At 44.6% G+C, this 22,663-nt stretch overlaps 1 protein-coding gene across 1 annotated transcript in view; it reads left to right on the forward strand.

The window, feature by feature from the left end:
* GALNT16 (polypeptide N-acetylgalactosaminyltransferase 16) overlaps positions 1–22,663 on the forward strand; it is a 112,397-nt gene that overhangs the window by 56,249 nt on the left and 33,485 nt on the right. The gene's annotated exons all lie outside the window — the stretch shown is intronic.

The raw sequence follows: 22,663 nt of genomic DNA on the forward strand, positions 1-22,663 counted from the left end.
CCAGGAGGCTAGAGAGAGTCAGACCTTTCTTCCCTGCCCCCCAGCGGCTGCTTTTAGCACATGTGTGTGCAAACTCCAGGAAGGAACGTTTCATGTGATGCTGCCTGTTTCCCCACAAACAGTTTAGAACTTTGAAAGGAAGAAATTAGTCAATTCCAAGATCAGCAAATTGCTAACTGTTGGGGTGAATGTCTCTGTGCTTCCCTAAGGAGCTTTAATATTTAAAGTGTATGTGTGTGCACGTGTATACCATACACACACAAGCAAAGCGGCACACATAGAGAAGCATGCCCATAGCCAAGCAAAAGTGTGCCATGTACACACATGAGCACTCCCACGCTATCCGCCACACACATACACGCAGGAGTGTGCCCGCATGCTCACACAAGCATGCCCGCATGCATATACCAGTAGGCCTTGAAGTACAAAAGCATGGCTATGTGCATACAGAAATGTGCCTCCGTGCTCACACAGGCATGCCGACCTGAACTGGAAGCATTGAGCAGACTCAAGGCCAGGTGAGCTGTCCCTGTCCTGGCTATCAGTGCTGCTATTGCTGCCAAGGCCGCCTCTAAGAGCTGTGTTGCTCTGCAAGCAAAGGCAACAATCTCTGATCTTTCAGAAAACCAGTTGCTTTTGCCCATTCAGGGCCCCAGGGTGATGTTTGACGCTTACAAGAGTAGCTTTGAATGTTGATTTAAAGAATGGCCATTGAGGCATCCACAGAATTTTCACTGTGGAGCTGGAGAGTGGGGTGGGATGGCTTTAGATGGGACCTCCTGGGTCCCACTGGTTTTTGAAGCTCTGGGGAGCAGTTCAAGGGCCCAGGGGAGGAGCGCTAAGGACCAGTTCTTGGTGGGTGACAGGAATTGGAGGTGGGGGAAAGACACAGGTCAGGAATGGAATCCCTCCAAGTAAGGTCTTGCCACTTGGCACCTACCAAGACAGAGGGGAGGGAGGGAGTTTCCAGGGGAAGAGACCGAAGGCAGTGAGTGGTTGACCTACCCCTGAGAGGGCCAGTGAGTAGTGCTCGGTTTTCGGGCCGCGGGCTGTCCCCCAAACTTGGTCTGGCCAGAAGGCCCAGGAAGGACTGGAGCATGGCAAATCCCATAGCAAACTCTCCATTAGAACAGGAGCCACAAGTGACCTAGGGTGGGTTTGGGGGTGAGTTTTGGGATGGAGGGAGGCGAGTGTGGTAGGAAGAGTACCCAACAGAGAACTGAGGGGCTCTGACAGCCCCAGTTCTGTTTCCCCTTTCATGGCCTCAAACAAATCACTTCAATTCATCGAGCCTCATTTTTCTGTAGTTGCTACAGGCCACCTCTGGGACTAACTCTTTGCACATGTTACTTCATTTAGTCCTCATGAGAGCCCAAGAGAGAGCGTGGGCATCATCCCTGCCTTATAGCAGGAATGTCAGGTCAGACAGCTCATGAAGGCAAGAATTAAGCATTAAGCCCATGGTCTTTCTTTGTAAAAAATATGTTCGATTTTTTTAAAGTTACATAAGCACATGCCCGTTTTAACAAATCATATGATGCAGAGCTAGCTAAAGAAAAAGTGAAAGCTCTCTCTTCCTGTCCCCTATTCCCAACCCACCTCCTTCATCCTATCTCCTGGGAGAAACATTAAAAGCTTAGCATGTATTTTTGTGTTCTTTTCCCTATGAGCATAGAAATACATACACATGTAGACCTAGCTTTTTCTCTTTTGCTCTGTCTTTGCACAGAAAATGGAACCTTACTTTATGAATTATTCCTCAACTCGCTTTTCCTGCTTAAGATATCAGGGACATTTCTCCAGGACAGTATGTTTACATATAAAACCCACTCTGTAGAATGGCCCTACCACAGTTTGTTTAACCGTTCCCCACTCATGGACCGTCAGGGTGTTTCAAGTCTTTGCCAATATACACAGTCCTATAATAAACACCCTTGTACATAGGCCTTTACATGTCTAGACTTTTATTTCTGTTAGGTAAAGGCCCTAAAGTGGCATTGTTGGCCAACTATGTATATTTTAAATTTAAACACACATGGCTAAATTATTTTCCCTAAAGGTGGTGGAAATTAATACCTCTGCTAGCTGAATTTCCCTGCCACCTCAGCAGCAGTAGATGCTACAGTTCTTTCCTAACTTTTGCCAGTCTGATAGATGAAAATGGTATTTTATTTCATTTTTATTTTCCCTATCAGCTGTTTCATCAACTGTTCATTGGCAACTTGCATTTCCTCTTTAATGATGCTTTAGTTTACCAAACCTGCTGGAATGCAAAATACCAGAAATGGAACAGCTTTTAAAAAGGGAATTTATTAAGTTGCAAATTTAGAGTTCCAAGGCCAGAGAGATGTCCAAACTAAGGCATCCAGAGAAAGATACCGTAACACTACAGAGCCCATGAAGTTTGGGGTTTCTCTCTCAGCTGGGAAGGCACAAGGTGACATCTGTTAGCTTTCTCTGCTGGTTGTGTGGGCTCTGTTGGCCCTACAGCTTTTTCCGAAATGGTTCCCCTTAAAGGGCTCCAGTAAGCAACCCCACTTTGAATGGATGGAGACACATATCCATGGAAGCCAACTAATCAAATGGTTCCTACCCACAAATAGATGAGTCACATCTCCATGGAAACAATAAAAAAGATCTCACCCAACAATACTGAATTAGGATGGAAGAACATGGCTTTCCTGGGGTATACGACAGTTTCCAAGGGGCAAATTCCACCCCTTGGACCCCCCAAAAACATGTTCTTTCCAAATACAAAATATACTAATTCCATCACAATATCACAAAGCCTTAAGCCACTTCAGTAAAAATACAAATACAATACAAAGTCAGAAACAGTACAAAATCTCAACAAAGTCAGCTACAGGCATGGTCTGTCCTAAGGCAAAATTCTCCTCTGACCCTAGACACGTAAAACTCAGAACAAATAATCTGCAGCCAAAATACAAAGAAGGAACCGTCATAGGATAGATGTTCCCATGTCCATAGAGAGAAATTGGAAGGAACATAGGGTCACCAGGCCCAAACAGTTCAGGGAAAAGTCCATTAGATTTCAAAGTCTGAGAGTCATTTATCTCCAGGGCTTTAGAAAGCAGCAGTTCCACCCTTTCCAAGGGCCCTACACAGCAGTCCAGCTCTCTCCAAATGCAACCTTGGGGGACCCTGGGGGGAGCACGTTTTTCTCGGCTCCATCCTCTCCAAGCATTGGGGCTGCACCCTGGGCTCTCTGTTATCTCCAGGGCACGTGCTCAACCCCTCCAGAACAGTGTGGTGTCATCAATGCTCTCCCCAATCCCCAAGGAATGTACTTCACCCCCTCCAAGGCCTGAGGAGGCACAGTTCTTCTAGAGGACCAATGTGGAGGGTTCGCCCTCTGCTTTCAGGGCAAACTCACCCTCTCCATGTGCTTAGGTGGGTTTACTCTCCTGGCCCAAGGTTTCTTGGCTTCAGGCCTTAGCTTTCATGGTTCTGCCTCTGAAGTTGTTTTTCCTTCAATTTGTTCCTTTTCTGTCCCTTTTAGTTCAGACTGGCAGTGATTCTGTTTATACAAATCCCACAACACTGTTGTTGCTTTTCTATGCAGTACACTTGGAACATGCCCATCAGACAAAAAGACTTTCCACAGATCCTTTCTGGATAACTACATCTCAAATTCTCCCTTGTCCTGTAATGGCTAACTGTTACCATGTTTGGTTAAATCCTCACATGGGGCACTATTTTCTGGGGTCTCACTTTCTGGAAGCTCAGAATTTTCCAGACCATCAATTTCTGGTTTCTTTGTACCGAAGAATTCAGTTCTTAGCTTATCTCTCTCCTGTCACATTTCACTATAAACTGTGAGGAGAAACCACATTTAATTTGGAAATCTCTCCTGCTAAATATCCAAGTTCAAGGGTTTAAAATTTTCTTTCCATCTAAAACCAGTTGTCAATTTTGCCAGATTCTTTGCCACTTTAAAACAAGTATCTCCTTGCAATAATATGACCATTATTTGTGTCTCAGGCCTTATCAGAGGTATCTTTAGAGTCCACATTTCTACCGACAATCTTTTCAAAGCATTCTAGGCTTTCTCTGTCAGGCTCCTCACAACTCTTCCAGAATCTTCCCCTTATCCATTTAAAAAGCCATCCCAACAGTTTTGGTATTTGCAAACCGCAGCACCCCACTTCTCTGATACCAAAATCTGCTTTAGTTTGTTAAAGCTGTTGGAATGCAATATACTAGAAATGGAATGGCTTTTAAAAAGGTGATTTATTAAGTTACAATTTTACAGTTCTAAGGCCATGCAGATGTCCAAATTAAAGCACCAAGAAGAGGTTACCTTCATGCAACAAAGGCTGATGCTGCCAGGAACCCCTCTATCAGCTGGGAAGATGTCAGCTGGGAAGATAACTGGCTGGCATCTGCTGGGGTCTCTGGCTTCTGGACACTTCTCTCAGCTGGGAGGGCACATGGTGATGTCTGCTCGCATTCTGTCCTTATTTTGTAAGGCTTCCCTGGGAGCATTTTCCTTCTACAGCTCCAAAGGTCTCTGGCAGTGTGGGCTCTATTGGCTCTTTCCAAAATGGTTGCCTCTTAAAGGGCTCCAGTAAGCAGCCCCATCTTGAATGGGTGGAGACACATCTCCATGAAAACCACCTAATCAAAAGGTACCACCCGCAATTGGATGAGTTACATCTCCATGGAAACAATAAAAAAGATATCCCACCCAGCAATATTAAATAAAGATTAAAGAACATGGTTTTCTGGGGTACACAACAGTTTCAAACCAGCACAAATGAACTGGCCAGCTCCTTTACCCATTTAATATTTGGACTGTTTGTCTTCTTTGTATCAGTTCAGAGTTTTCTTTGCATATATTTCAGAGATCAGTCTTTTATCTTTCAGATCTAGTGCAGATATTGTTTCCTAGGATATTATTTGTCTCTTGAATTTGTTGATGGCATTTCTGCCATAGGAAAATTACTAATTTTATATCTGCCGTTTCCTTAATAGCTTATGGTATTTTTCTCTCCTCCTTAAAAAAGGTCTTGTTTGATGTTAGGTTATCCTATTTGATTCTATTCTAATATTTTAATTGTGTTATGTTCTATTTTAAAGATATCTGGAATTTATTTTATCATCTATTGTGAGGTGAGGACCTCATTTTGTTTTCTTCCATATGAAAAGCCAGTTATGCCAACACTATTTAATACCAAACTATATTTTCTTACTGAACTGGAATGCCAATTTGTCATATGCTAAGTTGCCATATATGCTATTTGAAGACTATATTCTGTTCTGCTGATGTGTTTGTGTTTTCCTCAGCTAATGCCATATTGCCTTGATTTGTAATGACTTTAGAGTTAGTTTTTTCTTTCTTTCTTTCTTTTTTAGGTGGGGAGGGTGGGAAGGAAGAGAGGACAGAGCTCTTTTCAGATATTTGTTCTTCCAAATGAACTTTAAATCTTTTTGTCAGCAGATATCCTGGGATGAGCCAAGACCTGGCATCAAGGGATTGAGAAAACCTTCTAGACAAAAAGGGGGAAGAGAGAAATGAGACAAAGTGTCAGTGGCTGAGAGATTTCAAACAGAGTCAAGAGGTTATCCTGGAGGTTATTCTTATGCATTATATAGATATCCCCTTTTTAGTTTTTGGTGTATTAGAGAGGCTAGAGGAAGGTACTGGAAACTATAGAGCTGTGTTCCAGTAGCCATGTTTCTTGAAGATGACTGTATAATGATGCAGCTTTATTTACAGTGTGACTGTGTGATTGTGAAAACCTTGTGTTGGATGCTCCTTTTATCTAAGGTTTGCACAGATGAGTAAAAAATATGGATAAAAATAAATAAATAATAGGGGGAACAAAGGTTAAAATAAATTGGGTAGATGGAAATACTACTGGTCAGTGAGAGGGAGGGGTAAAGGGTACAGTATGATGAGTTTTTTCTTTTTCCTTTTTTTTTTTCTGGAGTGATGCAGACGTTCAAAAAAAAATGATCATGGTGACGAATACACAACTATGTGACGATATTGTGCGCCACTGACTCTACACCGTGTATGAAATGTTTGTATGTTAAGAATGTTTGTGTGTTGTTTTATCAATAAAAATATTTAAAGAAAAAATCTTTTTGTCAGGCTGAAGGCAGAAAATCTTTTTGTCAGTTTGAAAGCAGAGAGAGAAAACCATTGGTTCTTTCACTGGAAGAGCATTCATATATTAGGATTACCTGAATTTGGAAGTCTGAAGCCTTCCCACTGTACAGGGCTGCTGAGACACTAATTGGCTTTGTGATCCTGTGTGAGGATATGCGAGTGGAATGGAAAAGGCCAAAGCAGCTTTAACCTGAACTTGGAGTTTTCCCTATGCAGACTATTACTGTATTCCCCCCTCCCCCTCCCCCCTCCCCCTCCCCCACCCCCCTCCTCTCCTTCTGCCTCCCCTCCCCCTCCCCCTCCCCCTCCCTTTCTCAATGTGCGCAAGTGTGTGCAATCCACACATGTGTATACAAACCTGGAATCACGCTGATATTTAAGGTAGCTTTTTCCTTACTTGGTGATTTTATAAGACTCTCTTCTCTTGTTAAATATCTTCCTAAAACAGTGTTTTCCAAACACCTTTTAGTAATGGCATCCTTATTTTCAAACCAAATCTTGTACAGAAGTTAAAATATAAAATAGACACAAGTGAGAAATTCTGACTAAAGCAACAGGGAGAGAAGAAACCCTGTCTGAAAACCACTGCTCTAAAAAACCATGTTTTAATGGCTACATAGTATTCTCTTATATGGATGTGGAGAGTTGCCAGATGAGTAAATTAAAAAAACAAGGTGCCCAGTTAAATTAGAATTTCAGATAAACCATGAGTAATTTAGTGTACATATGTCCCAATTTGAATTTCAAATAAGCAATGAATACATTTTTAGAATAAGTATGCCCCATGGACTATTTGGAACATACTTATACTAAAAATTATTCATTGTTTCTCTGAAATTCTAATTTAACTAGACATCCTGTATTTTGTATGGTGATCCTTTAATGTGTCATATTTTTTTTCTTACCAATCCATTGTCGAGCATTCCGATTTTACTAGTATATAAAATATTGAGTGGTACATCTTTATACACACATCTTCATATACTTGTGAATCATTTTAAAGGCTTTCGATACTTTTACCAAATTGTGTTTCAATATACTCCAAAGAGCTATAGGTGAGAGTGTCTGTTTCAGGAAAGGCTAAATATGCATCGATATTATTATTAGTGGTTTATGTCAACTTGTTTTTCCCACCCAGTAAGGCCTTCAGACATCAGACTTCAAGGCTGCAAAGTCTTATCAATAGTCTGGGATAACTGAAATCAGTGGAGCCTTGGGATGCCAAATTGCTCAAAGGGGCAGGGAGGAGGGGTGGGGAGGGGCCGCTTAGCTGGACAGCGTCTGGGTGCTTTGGGGTCAAGGGTCAGGAATAAGAAATATGTGTAAACATGAAAGAACCTTGAAAACTTTATGCTGACTGAAGTGTCATACATAGAAAGACAAATACTGTATGACTCCACTTATGTGAAATATTTAGAATAAGCAAAATCCTAGAGACAGAAAGTAGAGTGGAGGCTGTCGGGATACGGGAGCAGCGGGAGTAGAAGTTATTGCTGATGGGTGAAAGTTTTGGGTAGTGGTGATGGTAGCATAACGTTGTAAAAGTAATTAATGCTGCTGGATTGTATACTTAAAAATGATTAAAATGGCAAATTTTATGTTACATATTACTGCAAGAAGCATTTAAAAAAAAGTTTATTAATCACTGTTGTACTTTGCTAGCTGCCAGAATGTAATATACCAGAAACTGAATGGCTTTTAAAAAGAGAACTTTATAAAAAAAATTTATGTTGGGTAGATGGAAATACTAGTGGTCAATGGGAGGGAAAGGTAAGGGGTATGGTATGTATGAGTTTTTTCTTTTTATTTCTTTTTCTGGAGTGATGCAACTGTTCTAAAAAATGACCATGGTGATGAATATACAACTATGTAATGATATTGTGAGCCATTGATTGTACACCATGTATGGAAAGTCTGTATGTTAAGAATGTATGTGCTTGTATGTTGTTTTATCAATAAAAATTTTTTAAAAAGTTAATACCCACAAAAAAGGGGGGGGGGGAGGAATTTAATAAGTCGCAAGTTTACGGTTCTAAGGCCAATTAAAGAAAGTCTCTAGAAATGTCTAATCTAAGGCATCCAGGGATAAAATACCTTGGTTCAAGAAGGCTGATGAAGTTCAGAGTTTCTTTCTTGGTGGGAAGGGCACGTGGTGAGGTCTGCTAGCTTTCTCTTCCGGCTTCTTGTTTCATGAAGCTCCCTGGGAGGCGTTTTCCCTCTTCATCTCCAAAGGTCGCCGGCTGGTGGACTCCCTCCTTCTCGTGGCTATGCCGTTCTGAAGCTTTCTCCAAAATGTTTCCTCTTTTAAAGGATTCCAGTAAACTAATCAAGACCCACCTGGAATGGTTTCATGTCCACACTTGATCGCGTCCCATCTCCATGGAAATAATCTAATTAAAGTTTCCAGCATACAGTCCTGAATAGGAATGAAAAGAAATGGCCACCTTTACAAAATGGGGTTAGGATTGAAACATGGCTTTTCTAGGGTACGTACATCCTTCCAAACCAGCGCAATCACTAATGAAATCTAAACAAGAGGGAGAAAGAAAGGAGGGAAGGAGGGGAAGTAGGAAGGAAGGAAAGAAGGAAAGAAAGAAAGAGAAGGGAAGGGAGAGATGGGCAAGTCCCTAAAAGGGGAAGGAGACAGTATGGTGAACTTCACCCAGGAGAAGTAAAAGTAAATTGTGAAGAACCAAGCACACCTCACATAAGGTCTTATTTTTGGTACCCAGTGTTGTTCGCCACAGAGACACCATTTCAAGAAGGGGGGAGCTACAGGGGGGAAAGTCTTAGAAGGTTTTTTTACCACTTAAAAAATTGAAATTACATAAGCATAATAGCAATAATTGAAAGGACAGAAAATCACCCATAATTTCGCCATCCTAACAAATCACAGCTTTTATTTTGTGTGTACCCTTCTTGTCGAGGTCCATAATTTTTACACAGCCAGTGCAGTCACAACGTGTATACAACTTTTATCCTGTCCCTTTCCCCCATTATTTTGCGAGCATTATTCTGTGCTGTTACAGAGCTTTCATAGCTTATATGGCTAATGTTATTGTTTTTCTGGATTTCACAGGTAATAATTATTCATTTAAATGAATTTTAATGATAAACAAAAATGGAATAGCAGTGCACATTTTGATTTGCAGCCTGTTTTTATTCACTTAGCTGTATATGTTAAAATGCATTTTAACATCATTTTTAATAAGTGCATTATATTCTGTCAAAGGGATATACCATTGCTTGGTCCAATAATATTGCACTAATTCCCTATTGTTGGAAATATAGGGGTTTCTTTTCTACAGTATTTTGCTAGTCTAAGTGGGACCCATTTTCAATCATTTCCTTAGGCAAATTCCTGAAATTGAATTATATGTACACATGTTTTTCACGTTCTTGATACATGCTGCTAAATTTACCTCCAGGTTTATCCCATTTATCTTCTCACGAGTAATGCATAAGAGAGTACATATTTCCCCACAGCCTCTAACGATGTGTAATATTGTAAATGGTTGCAAAACATTCTATTCAGCTGAGAGCAACTAATTTACTTATTGTTTTCCTTCCCAATGACATTTAAATTGTTTTCAAATTTTCGTTCTTATAAGCAATACCTTTGTGGACATCTCTGTGCCCAATATTTACCTGCAACTTGAACTGTGATTACCAAAGGAACCTGAGTGGGAGAGAGCACGTTTCCACGTCACTCCCTCTTTCCAAAATTGAAATTGAAATTTCCTGGGTATATAGGAGATTTGGGGCCCAGCTGGCATCCTGCCATAGCTAGGGAAAGATAATGGATAGAATAAATCAGAAAAGGCCATGTGCCAAAAGATGCAGCACTAGAAATGTACTGCCAGACTGTCTTCCAAAAGGAAACTAATCCAATAACAATTCTGGTGGCTTAAAAACCATTTAATGTAATATTCAAAGATATTAGGCAAGGAAGAAAAGCACTGCCTAACATTAACCCACAATAATGTCATCCCACAAAGAGGACTCTTCGGCCACAATAAAAATACACATTTCTGTCCCTCCAGACCCACCGCTAGTATGCCCAGGAACCACTAGTGGGGTTTACAGGCTCTCTTTCCTGTGGCTTCCACATTCTAGAACTCCCTGTGCAAAGTCTGAGACCCCTAGGGGAGGAAGTACTGTTTTGATGACACTTAATCAGAGCTACTGACCATTCCTCCAGCTCCCCGGAAACCCTAGTCTCTGAGGCACAAGGTAAGACATCTTCATGGGGCAAACACCTCCTGAGTACATACTGAGTGTCAAGCACCGTGACAGGTCACCTCCAAGAAGCTTTCCACTCTTTGCGGCCTTGTCTGGAGACCTAATCCTCCCTGCTTTAACCTTTGCTTCATAATCTGCAATAAATATTTATTGCAGATGAACGGGCGCTGTTACAGATCATTTAATGTTCAAGTTGGAAGAGGCCGCAGAGATCATCTGGCTCAGCCTCCTCCTTTTATACAGTCATTTAGTGACAGCTTCTCATGGACCAGACGCTGACGATTTTATTTAATAGGCTCAACACCCTTGGGCATAAGTATCATTACCTCCTTTTGCAGCTAAGGAAACTGATGGGCATAAGTATCATTACCTCCTTTTGCAGCTATGGAAACCGATGCACTGGGAGGTTAACTCCCCCTGCTACTGCAGGATGGCTCCTGGACTTTTGCCTGAGGACTGGACAGACAGCTCAGTTCAGTTCTCCTTGGTCTGCCCGCCTCTTTCGGCTAAGTTAAGCACTCAACCCCAGGCACTTTAGAAAAGGTTAAAAAAGAAAGAAAGAGAAAGGGAGGGAAGGAGGAAGGCAAGGAAGAAAGGGATGGTGGGAGGGAGGAAAGAAAAGAGGAAGGGAAGGAGGAGGAAGGAAAGCCTGCAACAGGCAACATGAGAAGGAAACCAACCACCCATGTGCCTAAGCCTGTGTCTTCCTTCAGGTGTTCTTAGTCTGTGCCTGCAGTGACCGTTGATTGCCTCTGACCAGGGCTTTAGCTTCTCACCTCTCTCTGGGCAGGTCCCCCTGGATTAGCATTTGTTCTGATTTAGGTGATAGATTATATGATCACCTTACCTTTTTAGGTATTAACCCCTACATTTAAACTCATATGAGTGTGTCAAATGTTAGGCTTGTGCTTTGGGGAGAAATCAGAAGTCAGGTTGGCTCTCCAAGTGTCCCCTGAACAATGAATTCACCTGCAACAGTCCCTCCTCCTGGGGCTCATTCCCCAAACAGTGCTCCCCGCCCCTTCTCCTCACGCCTCCCTGCCCCACCCCCTCAGGAGGGAGTCGCTCCTGCCGGGTCCTCTGCCTCCAGATGTCACAGCAGAGTAAGGGTTTCCTGTTCATTGATTTATTTGTCCCTGAGATTCATTCTGAGGAGGAGGTTGGCAACCACAGTGATTAGTTCAACCCCTTTACCTTAAGGAGAGAAGAATTGAGGTCCATCTGTTATTTTAGAATTTTATAATGAAAGAATAAGTGCTTGGTGACAAAAAAAACAAAGCAGATTTGCATAAAAGGAAAAGGTAAACTTTTTCAGGCCTCCAGCCTACACCCATGCTGCTTATGGTTGTGACCACTCTTTAGCAGCTAGGTGTGCATTTTTTCAGATTATTTCTGTGCATTTATGTCTGCGCGTACTTATGAACCATTTTTATACAAAATGAGATGCATTATATATACATAAATCATTCTTCCTAGCACTTGTTGAGAAGAGTAAACCGTAATATGTTTAATCAATTCTCTACAGATGGCCATTTCCAGCATTTTTATTACAATGTTGTAATTAATATATTCATACATTTGACACACTCATATGAGTTTAAGTATAAGTATAGGGGTAAATACCTAAAAAGGTAAGGTGATCATATAATCTATCACCTAAATCAGAACAAATGCTAATCCAGGGGGACCTGCCCAGAGAACAGGGGTCTACCAGGTATCTGGTTACCTCAGAACGGAACTTCTACTCACAGGGCAACATTTAAAATGCTGCTGTTGTCAGCTAGCCTTCCATCTTAGTTTAACCAATTTTTATTCTCCACCAGTGTATGAGAGCTCCTATTTCTTCGAACTCTCAAAATACTGACATTATATTGATAATTTCTCTTGACTTTGCCAAACTGACAAGAAATTGTTTCTTGTTTTAATTTGAATTTATCTAATAATTCACCAAACTTGAACATATTTTCATGTATTATTGGCCATTTATAATTCTACTTTCTATGAGCCGCTTGTTCGTATCCTTTATGTCTGCATTTCTTTTGAATTGATCCTTTGCTTATTGATCTGTAAGAGCACTTTGTATATTAAAGCAGTTAGTTGTTTGTCACATATTGGGCTAGCTATCCCAGGGCAATGTTGTTGACTTTGTGATGTTTTTTGCCTTAAAATACCTTAAAATTAGATAGTTTTTCTCTTATGACATTTGGGTTTCATGTCCAAGATTGTAAAAAGCAAAAAGTAACCATTTTTCCCATATAATTTTAACTTTCTTTTTACACTTAAATTTTAAGCTGCTTGGCATTTATTTTGGTTTAAGAAATGAATTCAGCTTGATTTGTTTCCACTTTGTCTAGTCAGTTTTCCTAACATCATTCACTGACTAGTGCATCTCTTCCTCCCCCTGCTGATTTGAAATACAATCTGTACCTTATGCCAACTCCCCATATGTACTCTGGTCTATTTCTGACCTTCTCTTTCCTTCTATTGATCCATTTAGCCTAACCTTTAGTATCCTGCTTTATCAAGTCTATACTCTTATGTCTTACTATCTGGTAGGTCTATTTCCCCATCGTTAATCTTTTTCAGATTTTCTCTAATCATTCTCTCAGGTTTAAACCCTTCCATCTGAACTTAGAATCATATTGAGAGATTTCCCCCCAAAACAGTTGTTATTTGATAAGGATTGCATTGAATTTGTAGATTAAGTCAGGGAGAATTAATGTCTTTACATCACTAAATCTTTTCCAAGAATAAGCTCTGTCTTTCCTTTAAGGTTCAGTTTAACTATAGGGTGGCCATGAAGGAAAACATGGATAAACATCCATAGTTGGTGGTTTATTTAGATTACGTTTCAATACATGGCCCAGTCAGTGGGTCGTTGTTCATTAACAACGTATGGCTCCATGACCAAGCAAAACTGCATGGCGTGCAGGATGTAAAACCACAGTTCTATTGATCCCTGCACACGCCTCAGTGGTACGCTGCCTCCGATGAATTGTGCCTCTGAGTTTTCATTGAACGAAAATGTGCTCAAGCTTATTCCAGAAGGAGTAAACAAAGGAGTTCTATTGCTAAAGAAATTATTAGTATTATCCATTATGTTAATTTCCTAGGGCTGCCATAGCAAAGTATCACAGACTGGGTGGCTTACAGCAACAGAAATTTATTGTCTCTCAGTTCTGGAGGCCAGAAGTCCAAAATGAAGGTGCTGGCAGGGCCCTGGCCCCTCTGAAACCTAGAAGGGAGAACCCTTCCTTGCCTTTTCTCTCTCGTGGTGTTGGCCGGCAACCCTTGGCATTCCTTGGCTCGCAGATGCACCGTCCAGGTCTCTGCCTCCACCCCCACGTGGCTTCTACCCTGTGGGTCTCTGTCTCTGTATTTCCTCTCCCCTTCTTATAAGGACACCAGCTATATTGGATTGCAATAGATCTTTGGGGGGTGGGCACACGATTCCACCTTTAAAGTTCTGAAAGGGGTTGTCAATCGAGATGACCCACTGTGATCTGGATCTTGCCAAGTTCTGATGGGTTGACTTTGGTCCTGGCCCAGCTCATGCAGGCCTTAGTCGGGGAGGCAGGAGACCATGCCACCCTTGCTGCGGTCACAGCCAGTGCGTTCCGGGCTCTGCATGGCCCAGTTGTGCTGTCATTTTTCCTGTTAATGTCTGACGGGGCCCAGTTCAGTAGATTCTGAATGAGAAACACCTGGTGTGCAGTGATGACCGGCGGCCCTTGACGTGTCACACCTGTGTGGTTAGTGCAGCCATCAGTGCACCCTGTACCGTATGTTGCATGAGGGTTGTGTTAGTCTGCAAGCTGCCAGAGTGCGACATACCAGACCTCAAATGGCTTTTAAAGGGGGGAATTTAATAAGTTACAAGTTATACATTCTAAGGTAATGAAAATGCCCAAATTAAGGCACAGACAAGAGGTTACCTTAATTCAAGGACAGTCCATGGATTAGAAACACCTTTGTGAGCTGGGTAGTCACGTGGCCGGCATCTGCCTCTCCAGGTTTTGGCTTGTTTAACATCTCATGGCCACGTCTGCTGGGCTCCAGGCATCTCCAGACATCCGAGTCTCTGTTCTCCACGTGTCTGCATCTGTCAGCATTGCTCTGAAGTTTCTGTTGGCTCTGAGGCTTCTGTCATTTCTCTCGTTTTTGTCGTTTCTGACTCTCTTTCCAAAAATGATCCCTCTTTTAAAGGATTCCAGTAAGCTAATCAAGGCCCACCTGGGATGGGTAGAGTCACATCTCCATCTGATCACTGTCAATGTCCACAGTTGGTGCATCACATCTCCCTGGAAAAATCTAATCAGAAGGTGCCAACCTACACTATTGATCAGGATTAAAAAGAAAAGGCTGCCCCTACAAGATTGGATCAGGATTAAGACCCGGCTTTTCTAGGATGCATAACAATACTTTCAAACTGGCACAAGGGAGTTTCCTGGAGGCTGGTGAGGCCCGAGGTTGCTCCTTTCCTCCCAGCAGGTCTTTCTGCTTGCCTCCTGCCGCACAGTGTGCCCAGGGCCCATTGGGAGATGGGTATGACTGAGCAGACAAGAACCAGAGCAGGCATCGGCCTGTCTCCCCTTTGACAGGACTGTAGCCGAAGGTCATCAGGACCCTGAGGACATCCCTGGCCGGGAACCCTGAGGTGGGGCCTGGGCCAAGCCAGGGAAATCTGGTAATGTGTTGTTTTCATCTGAGTACCACAAACTCTTGTACTTTTCCTTTCTTCCCTGTTCTTTTCAGCCAGAAACAGCGAAATGTTTCCAAGCTCATGTACAGGCCAAGAGATGACAGCATTGGACAAGTCCCCGACTGAGCTGATGCTCTGATCCCTGAGCCAAGGAGGGAGGCAGCCGCCCAGGCTGCACTTGTCAGGCCTGTCTGTGCGCCGGGCAGCAGAGGTCAGCCTGCTTTGTGCTGTAGCTGTCAGAACTGCAAGGGGGCGCCAAGCACATCTGGGCCCCTGAGTAGTCTGAAGGTGTACAGAGAAAGCTTTGTGCTCAGGCTCTGTTGCCAGACAGCCTCAATTCCAGTCCCAACCTAGCTTCTCAGCAGCTGTGTGACCTTTAGCACGTTACTTTACCTCTCTGAGCCTCAGTTTCCACCATGGTAAAATGAGGATAAGAAGAGCACCTAATTTAATTTGCAAGACTATTTGGAGACAATAACACTAGCAAAACAGTCCCATGCACAGTAAACTCTCCGTGTGTGGTCGCTGTCTGCTCAGTATTGTAGCAGGGGCCTCGTCTTCCCCTACCCCAGGCCACCTGGCTGGGGCTCGGAGGGAAAGGCAGGGTTCTGGTGCTGCTTCACAGATCTAGGCCAGCCCTACCCAAGCTGGGTAAGCTGCTAAGCAGGAGAGAACTGAGCTGTCACATCACATATCCCTGCCATGGACCACCCTCAGAGTCCCTTCATCCCCAGGGAACCTATGGGCCAGGCCAGGGGTAGGAAATGGAGGCCTGGGGAGCCTGCCTGGACCTGGAACCTCCCTGGATATGAGCAGAGATGGGAAAAATAGGCCAGCCTTGAACAGAGGATTGGCTCAGCTCCCTAAGGGGATGGGCAGCGGGCCCTCCCTTTCCGTGAGGCCACTACTCATGGCTGCGTTGTCACAGCACCCGCTGGAGGAGTCATATCACCCTAGGTGGGCTTCCCCAGCCTGCCCCCTACTGTGCTCCTTAATAGGCAGTTGAATTACAGAGCCTCCCAGGGCTGTGGGGTGGAAGTGTGGCAAGGTGGCGAGTTTCCATAGTAACCTTGGAGGCTCTGAGTTGCGATTGGCTCTGCCAATGGTGAATCTCCAGGTCTATACAAACAGAGGCCAAAAATCCTGACTCACCAGGAGTTTTCTTGGGAAGAAGGGTCAGGAGAGATAGTTTCTAAGGTCCTTCCTAATTCTAAGGTTCTATGATTTTGCCAGCCCATGACTAGCAATCCCTTCCCATCACGTGCTGGTATAAAGCAGTCGTTCTCAGCCTTTGTTTGCACATTGGAACTAACTGGAGAGCTCTAGGAACTCCCGATGCCTGTGTCCCACCTCCAGAGATTCTGATTTAATTGGCTTGGGGTATGTAACCTGGGTATCAGAGATTTAAAAATTCCCCCAGGTGATTCTAATGTGTGGCCAGGGTTGCAAACCACTGATAAAAAGGCAGGTGAAGTAATGATAACCATCATTTAGGTGCCAGGCACTGTGCTAAGTCCATTGCGTACGTTTTAATCCTCACAACGGTCTCCATTTTCCAGATGAAAAAAACTTGCTTAGAAAGGACAAGCGACTTCCCAAGGCCACAGACCAGTAAGAACTGGCATTCTATCTCCAGGGCTGTCAGGTAACAGCTATAATAGCAGTTTAGAAGCTATGTGAAGCATACAGGGGCATGTCTGGGGTACCCAACCCAGGGCTCCCAGCCCTCTGCTGCCCCCAGCATCTCATCTTTTTCTGTTGGATAAGAGTTGGCAGGCCAAGTGGGGCTGGCTCCATCCTGAGGGAGAACGCAGCAGATTGCAGGAAGGCCCTGTGGGATCTGCCTTTTCATTTGGGAGAGGTGGGACCGAGACCTGGTACTCAAAGATGTTGCATCATGTGCTTAGTTTTCCAGCTCTTGTAATGATCGGCAGTCTTTCAACGTGGGACTCAGCACTGGATGGGATTTTGCTCCCGGGGGAGTGGGGAGTGGTTAGGAAGCACACTGTGTTCCCCAGGTGTTTTTGTTTATAACAGACTTAGGAAGAAAAAAAAAAGTCAGGAGCCGTCCATAAAATGAGACCAGTGCCTTTTTATTTGTAGTTTCATTGAAATTTAGTGACAGGCAAACACAGCAGGTGCCTGTTTTAATGGCAGTAAAAGAAAATTGGGCAGCAGTTATTTAAATGGAGTTTGAGCTGTTTAAATCTAAAGTGTAGGGATATGTGTATGTCTTAAAAGTATGTTTACAAGGCGTGGGTATTTGGGTTGAAGTGTTTTTTGGCAAAAATGACATGAGAAATATTTTCTTTTCTTATTTTAAACCTTCCCCTTTGCTATTCAATTCCTAAATTTAGCAGCCCAAGAAGCGGTAAGCAAATCTAGCTGGAAGAAAACTGGAGTAAGTCAGGCAAGTTTCAAAGTTTAATCAAAAGTGATGGACTGAAAAGAAAACCTTCGAAAATGAGAAGTAATCCTTCTCATTTTATAGTGCAAAGTCATTATTTCAGCTTAAACAATTCCAGATGTGATTGATCTTATTGGACATAGAGGTGCCGGATTTGGCAGTCCCTTAAAGGATGAAAACCGGGAGGGGGCGGCTGCCAAGAGCTCTTCAGGGGGCAGGAGGGGTGTGGGAGGCTTACAGAGCTGTTCCTCACCATCTCCCAACCCTCATTCCCAACCCTTGGAAACTCGGGAGCTTAAGTCGTGGTCCACATGGACTCCTGTCCTCCACCCTACCCCACCCCCCCAAAAAGCTGAACACAGCCCTGCCTGCTGGGGAAGGCTGAGAGTGCCTCGCCCAAATCTGGGCTCAAGACAGTTGAGCTATATGCCTGAGACCAGCCTGAAAGCCTGATATCTTGGAGTGGGTGGCTGTCACCTCCATTATGTCATTGCCATCAGTGGCTTGTTTGTTTGGTTTTTGGTTTGGGTTTTTTACTTTTGGAAAATTCATTTTCTATTTATTGAAAGAAATGGCATTGCTGCACTTCTGTTCATTAGAGAAGGACACCCAAGGCAAACAAGTTAAAGGAGAGAAAGAGAGGGAGGGAGGGAAAGAAGAAAGGAAGAGGGAGGGAAAGAAGTAGGAAGGGAGGGGGCCAAGGCAAATTTGGATTAAATGTGACTGGCTTCAGGGACCCAAACAATGTTGTGAGAACCCTTTTCCCTTTCCTTTTTTGTCTCAGATTGTTTCTTCTGAGATTCATTCTTCAGACAAGATTTCTCCATGTGGTGAGCAAGAGGACTCTCACCTTCCAAGTTGATCAGTGCTGATGAGAAGAGCTTATCTTAGAGAAAAGTCTCAGGGAAATTCTCATTGACTCTCATTGAGTCAAATGGCCATTCCTGAACCAATCACTGTGGGTAGAAGTGCAGTAAGAAGATTGGCCCAGCCTGCGTCTTGGGGGTTGGCAGGGCACAGAGTGACTGACAGCCCTGTGAGGAGCATCCTGCCAGGAGTGGTGAAGAAGATCCCTAAGACAAGGGAAAACTATCCCATCACCTCCTTGGTCCACCTCAATTTCGAGTTTGTCTTTGGCTTGATGGGGGTGGGGGCAGAGTTGAGAAATGATGATGCTTGAGGTCACAGCAACTCATCGCTCGTTTATTCATTCCCCGCTGGTTTTGAGTACTTGTGCTCACCCAGGCACTGTCCTCAGGTTTGGGGTCCAGCATTAAAGAAAACAGACAGTTCCCACCCATGTGAAGCTTATATTCTCATGAGGAAAAACGGACAAAAATGATGAAATAAATAAGTAAAATATATGAGCATATCAGATGGTGATGCGTGCTATAAGGAAAAGTAAATAGGGCAGGGGGCTAGGGAATGCGGTTGGGGGGGGCTACAGTTCTGTGTAGAGGGCTCACAGAGGAGGCGAGGTGAGACCCTGCAGGAGGTGAAGGAGGGAGACCTTCAGATATCTAGGGGAAGAACTTTCCTGACAGCAGGTGGCAGGCAGAAGGAGCAAAAGCCTAGAGGGAGAGGGTGCCTGGCAAGTCCACGGAACAGTAAGAAGGCCAGTGTGGCTGGAGGAGGCAGTGGAAGCTGAGCTCAGTGAGCTGAGCGGGACTGGGCCCATGGAGTCTCCGGCTGGCCACAGTGAGCGTAGGGGCCTTGAAATCCGAGGGAGAGAAAGAAAGCCAAAAAAATGTCATGTGCTGTTTCAGAGGATCCCATTTGATTGCTGTTGTTTTCTTCCCTATTTGATTGTAGGGAACTTGAGAGCAGGGACAATATTTAGGTTTTCATTCATTCGTTCCTTCATTCAGCGAACATCTGTTGAGGACCTACTATGTGTCAGGTGCTGGGAGGGAGATCAAAGAGAAACAGCTCACCATGGAATGGAAGAGAAAGGGGAATAGAGCACAAATTTCAGTGCAGGGTGATATGTACCCCAGCCTGGCGTCTCAAAATCCCAAGGTGCCCTCTCCCCCTCTGGAAAGGGCAGCGACACCAAGCCCCAGTCAATTGGCTGTGTAAGGCTCCAAACCCAGGACCTCAGGTTACCAGCCTGGTCCACATAGAGCTCCTCAGGGTTCTGCAGCCTAGTATCTAAGGATGCATTTGCCCCTGATGTGCTTAGGAAGCAATGTAGGTGGGTAAACAGGAAGGCAGCAATACAGTTCCCCTTCAGAAGAGCAGAGAAGGGAAACACTGGCCACCTGACCGCAGTGCATGTGCCATCTGCTGGTCAAGCGTAGCCAGGACTCCATCCCTAGCTGGGGGTTGGGGTGGAATGGGGTTCCATGGTCAATCCGCCCAGCTCCTCTATCCATTCTCTCAGGTTAGGGGGAGGTGTTTCTTCTCCATGGTCCTCCATGGCTGTGCTGGGATGAGATGGGGGAAGAAAGGGGCTAGATTCCTAGATTCTTTTTCTGGGGGCCATACTGCTTTGTGCTTATTTCCATATTCCCAGCCTTTTGCACAGTGCCTGGCACATAGTAGACTGTTGGTAAATGCTTGTTGCTCAAATACTGATCGTGCGCCCTTGGGACTGTGGCTACCAGTGCACAGAGCTGAGGGGTGAATTGGGCTGTGGAGCATGGGAGGAGGGCATCTGTGGCTTGGAGAACCAGGAGAATTGAAGTGCCTGTCGCTGCAGCAGGGAATGCAGGAGAAGCACCAGCTGTGGGGGAAATGAGGAGATAGGTTTGAGTGTTGAGATAGAGGTACCCACAGAACATTCAAAGGTCTGGAAGTCCCAGGATCAAAGAACAGAGCTAAAGGGAAAAAAAGAATTTGAAAACTGGATGGAAAAGAGTGTGGTCTGGGCAGTTGAATTGGGGATTAGATACCAGGGATAGAATGGTCTTGGGTGGTGACGAAGGTGAGCCAGGGAGGGGCTGAGGAGAGAGGAAGTGAAGTCCCTGGAGCTGCAGAGGGCATGAAATTACTGTGAGCAATATGTCATCCTTCTTCAGTTCCTCCCTCTCCTGGGCTGATGTGGGACCAACTGATGTTTCAGCTCAAAACATTAGGGACTGCTGAGGGAAGGGCCAGACCTCTGGGAGGAAATGGGGCCTGGTGTTTCCATGGCGCTTGTCTTCACAAGTTATCTCACCAGTGAGCAGTCTAACTCAGACTTTGGTTCCATGCTGGATCGGGTGGATTAGGCTGCTCCGAGGCTGTTCTGTGGGAGGGAGCAGCTGACTTCTCCTGGCAGCATCCTTGTGGATGATAACTCAGTTCTGAGGCCTCAAAACAGGGCTTTGGCCTGAGCAGACGTTCTTCCGAAACATTTTCTGTGGGCCTGAGGAAGCTTTGAATAAGGTGCAGCAAAGTAGCAGGCCGGGGATGGGGGAACAGTCTTGAAAGCATTCCTTCTACTTCCTGGCAGTTGAGGTGCTTGGCAGAGCCTTGCTGTATGAAAGAGTGAATGAGTAGATTCAAGGATTCAAAAACGAATGAGTGGCCAGGTAATCCCTGGAGTGTGCAGAAAGGATGTCCCAGTGCCTGGTACATGGCTGGCTCTCGATTAATATTTATTTGGGTGGTGGGGTGAGTATGGAGTAAGTGCTCAAAGGTTTCCTGAAACTCACAGAGTGGCCATAAGTCCTAAATAAATAAACTTGGTTATGGCCTTCTGTTGACTTATAGGCTAATTAAGTGGCATACTCTCCTCTTGGGAGCTTTAAAAAATTACCCCTCCAGTTTTTCTCTTATTTTAGCTCTGCAGCCATTAACTGGAGGCTGCTTTCTATTTCTCTGTCTTGATGTCCCCTGCTGGGAGGAGGATGGGGGCAGAGTTAGCCCCCAGAGTTACCGGGTGGGAAGGTCAGAAAGGATCTCTCTTTCGTTGTCACCGTCAAGGTTAAACACTTTTCTTACTTCTAGAAATCCAGGGTTCAAACCAGAACATTCTCCCTCTCTCTCCTTCCCTCCTTCCTTCTCTCCTTCTGTCTTTCCTGAAGTGGATTTCAAGTCCGTGGGGGTGGAGGTGGGCTGGAGGGGCTCTGCCATATCTCTTTGGTCCCTGGCACCAACATGGATTACAAAGCAGCAGCCATAGCAGTTGTCAACCTCCCTAAGTGTACACACCCTGAGCGTCTGTTTCTAGCATGGGGCCAGATGCAATGGACTCAAGAAAATCTCCCTCACTGGCTCTGACCTCAGGGAGCTTCTACCTGGCTGGTAGGACAGGATGCAAACCCGAGAGGGTAATGACAATACAAGGTGACGGCAGAAAGGAGGTAAGAGCTGCTGGAGCCTTCAGTGTTCCTGTCTGGTGAAGTTGGGAGCGAGGCTCTCAGGGGAGCATGCCGGCTTGGGCTGCTGGGGGATGTACCCCAGCCTCACCCAACACATTAGTCTCCTGTCCTGCAGGTCCAGCTGTCTTCCTGGGACCATCCCTCTTAGGAACCAGACCTGTGACTCAGCCCCCATGTGAGGGTTCAGTGAATGGACATCCCTAGCCCACCTTCTTGTTGCCTCTGCAGGCTCATGGCTCCAGCTTGGGGCTGCTGACCAGGTGGGAGGACTGGAGTCAGGATGCACTCACAGTTAATATTTCATGGTGCTCTTGGGAATATCCAGCCAGCAGTGAAGTTCGAGTCATGAGGTTTCTGTCATCTACCACTCCCCAGCACTTACACCAGTTAACCCAGTGGGTCTGCCATGGGGCTATTTCAGCAGCAAGCAGTGGTCCCTGAAAAGATGCTTCATGGTCTGTGCATTTGGGTTCTGGCAGCTCTGGCATTTGCATGTGCAGCCGTGCTTGTCTTCATGGGTAGTTCTCTCTGCAGGAGCTTGTCTGATCAGACACCTCCTACATCCTAGTCCAGTGTCAAGCCCAAGTTCATCCCTAGGAGTCTGTCAACTGCAAGTTGCTTGCAGGTTCTAACCTGTTTTGGGGTTCCCTTAAGGCACCTCATCTTGGGGGAGGGGTGTACAGTGCACTCCAGGGGTGACTTTTACCACATCTGACAAACAGCATTGATCAAGAAGATGTACTTAGACAGCCAGAATAACCACAGTCTGAATTCAGATGCTAAGACTCACTAGCTCTGACTTCAGCACTATTTTTTACTTCTCTGAACCTCAGTTTCCTCATCTGTGCAGTGGAGGAAATAATGATTGC

The sequence above is a fragment of the Tamandua tetradactyla genome, chromosome 12 (assembly GCF_023851605.1).
Source record: "Tamandua tetradactyla isolate mTamTet1 chromosome 12, mTamTet1.pri, whole genome shotgun sequence".
Taxonomy (NCBI): Eukaryota; Metazoa; Chordata; class Mammalia; order Pilosa; family Myrmecophagidae; genus Tamandua; species Tamandua tetradactyla.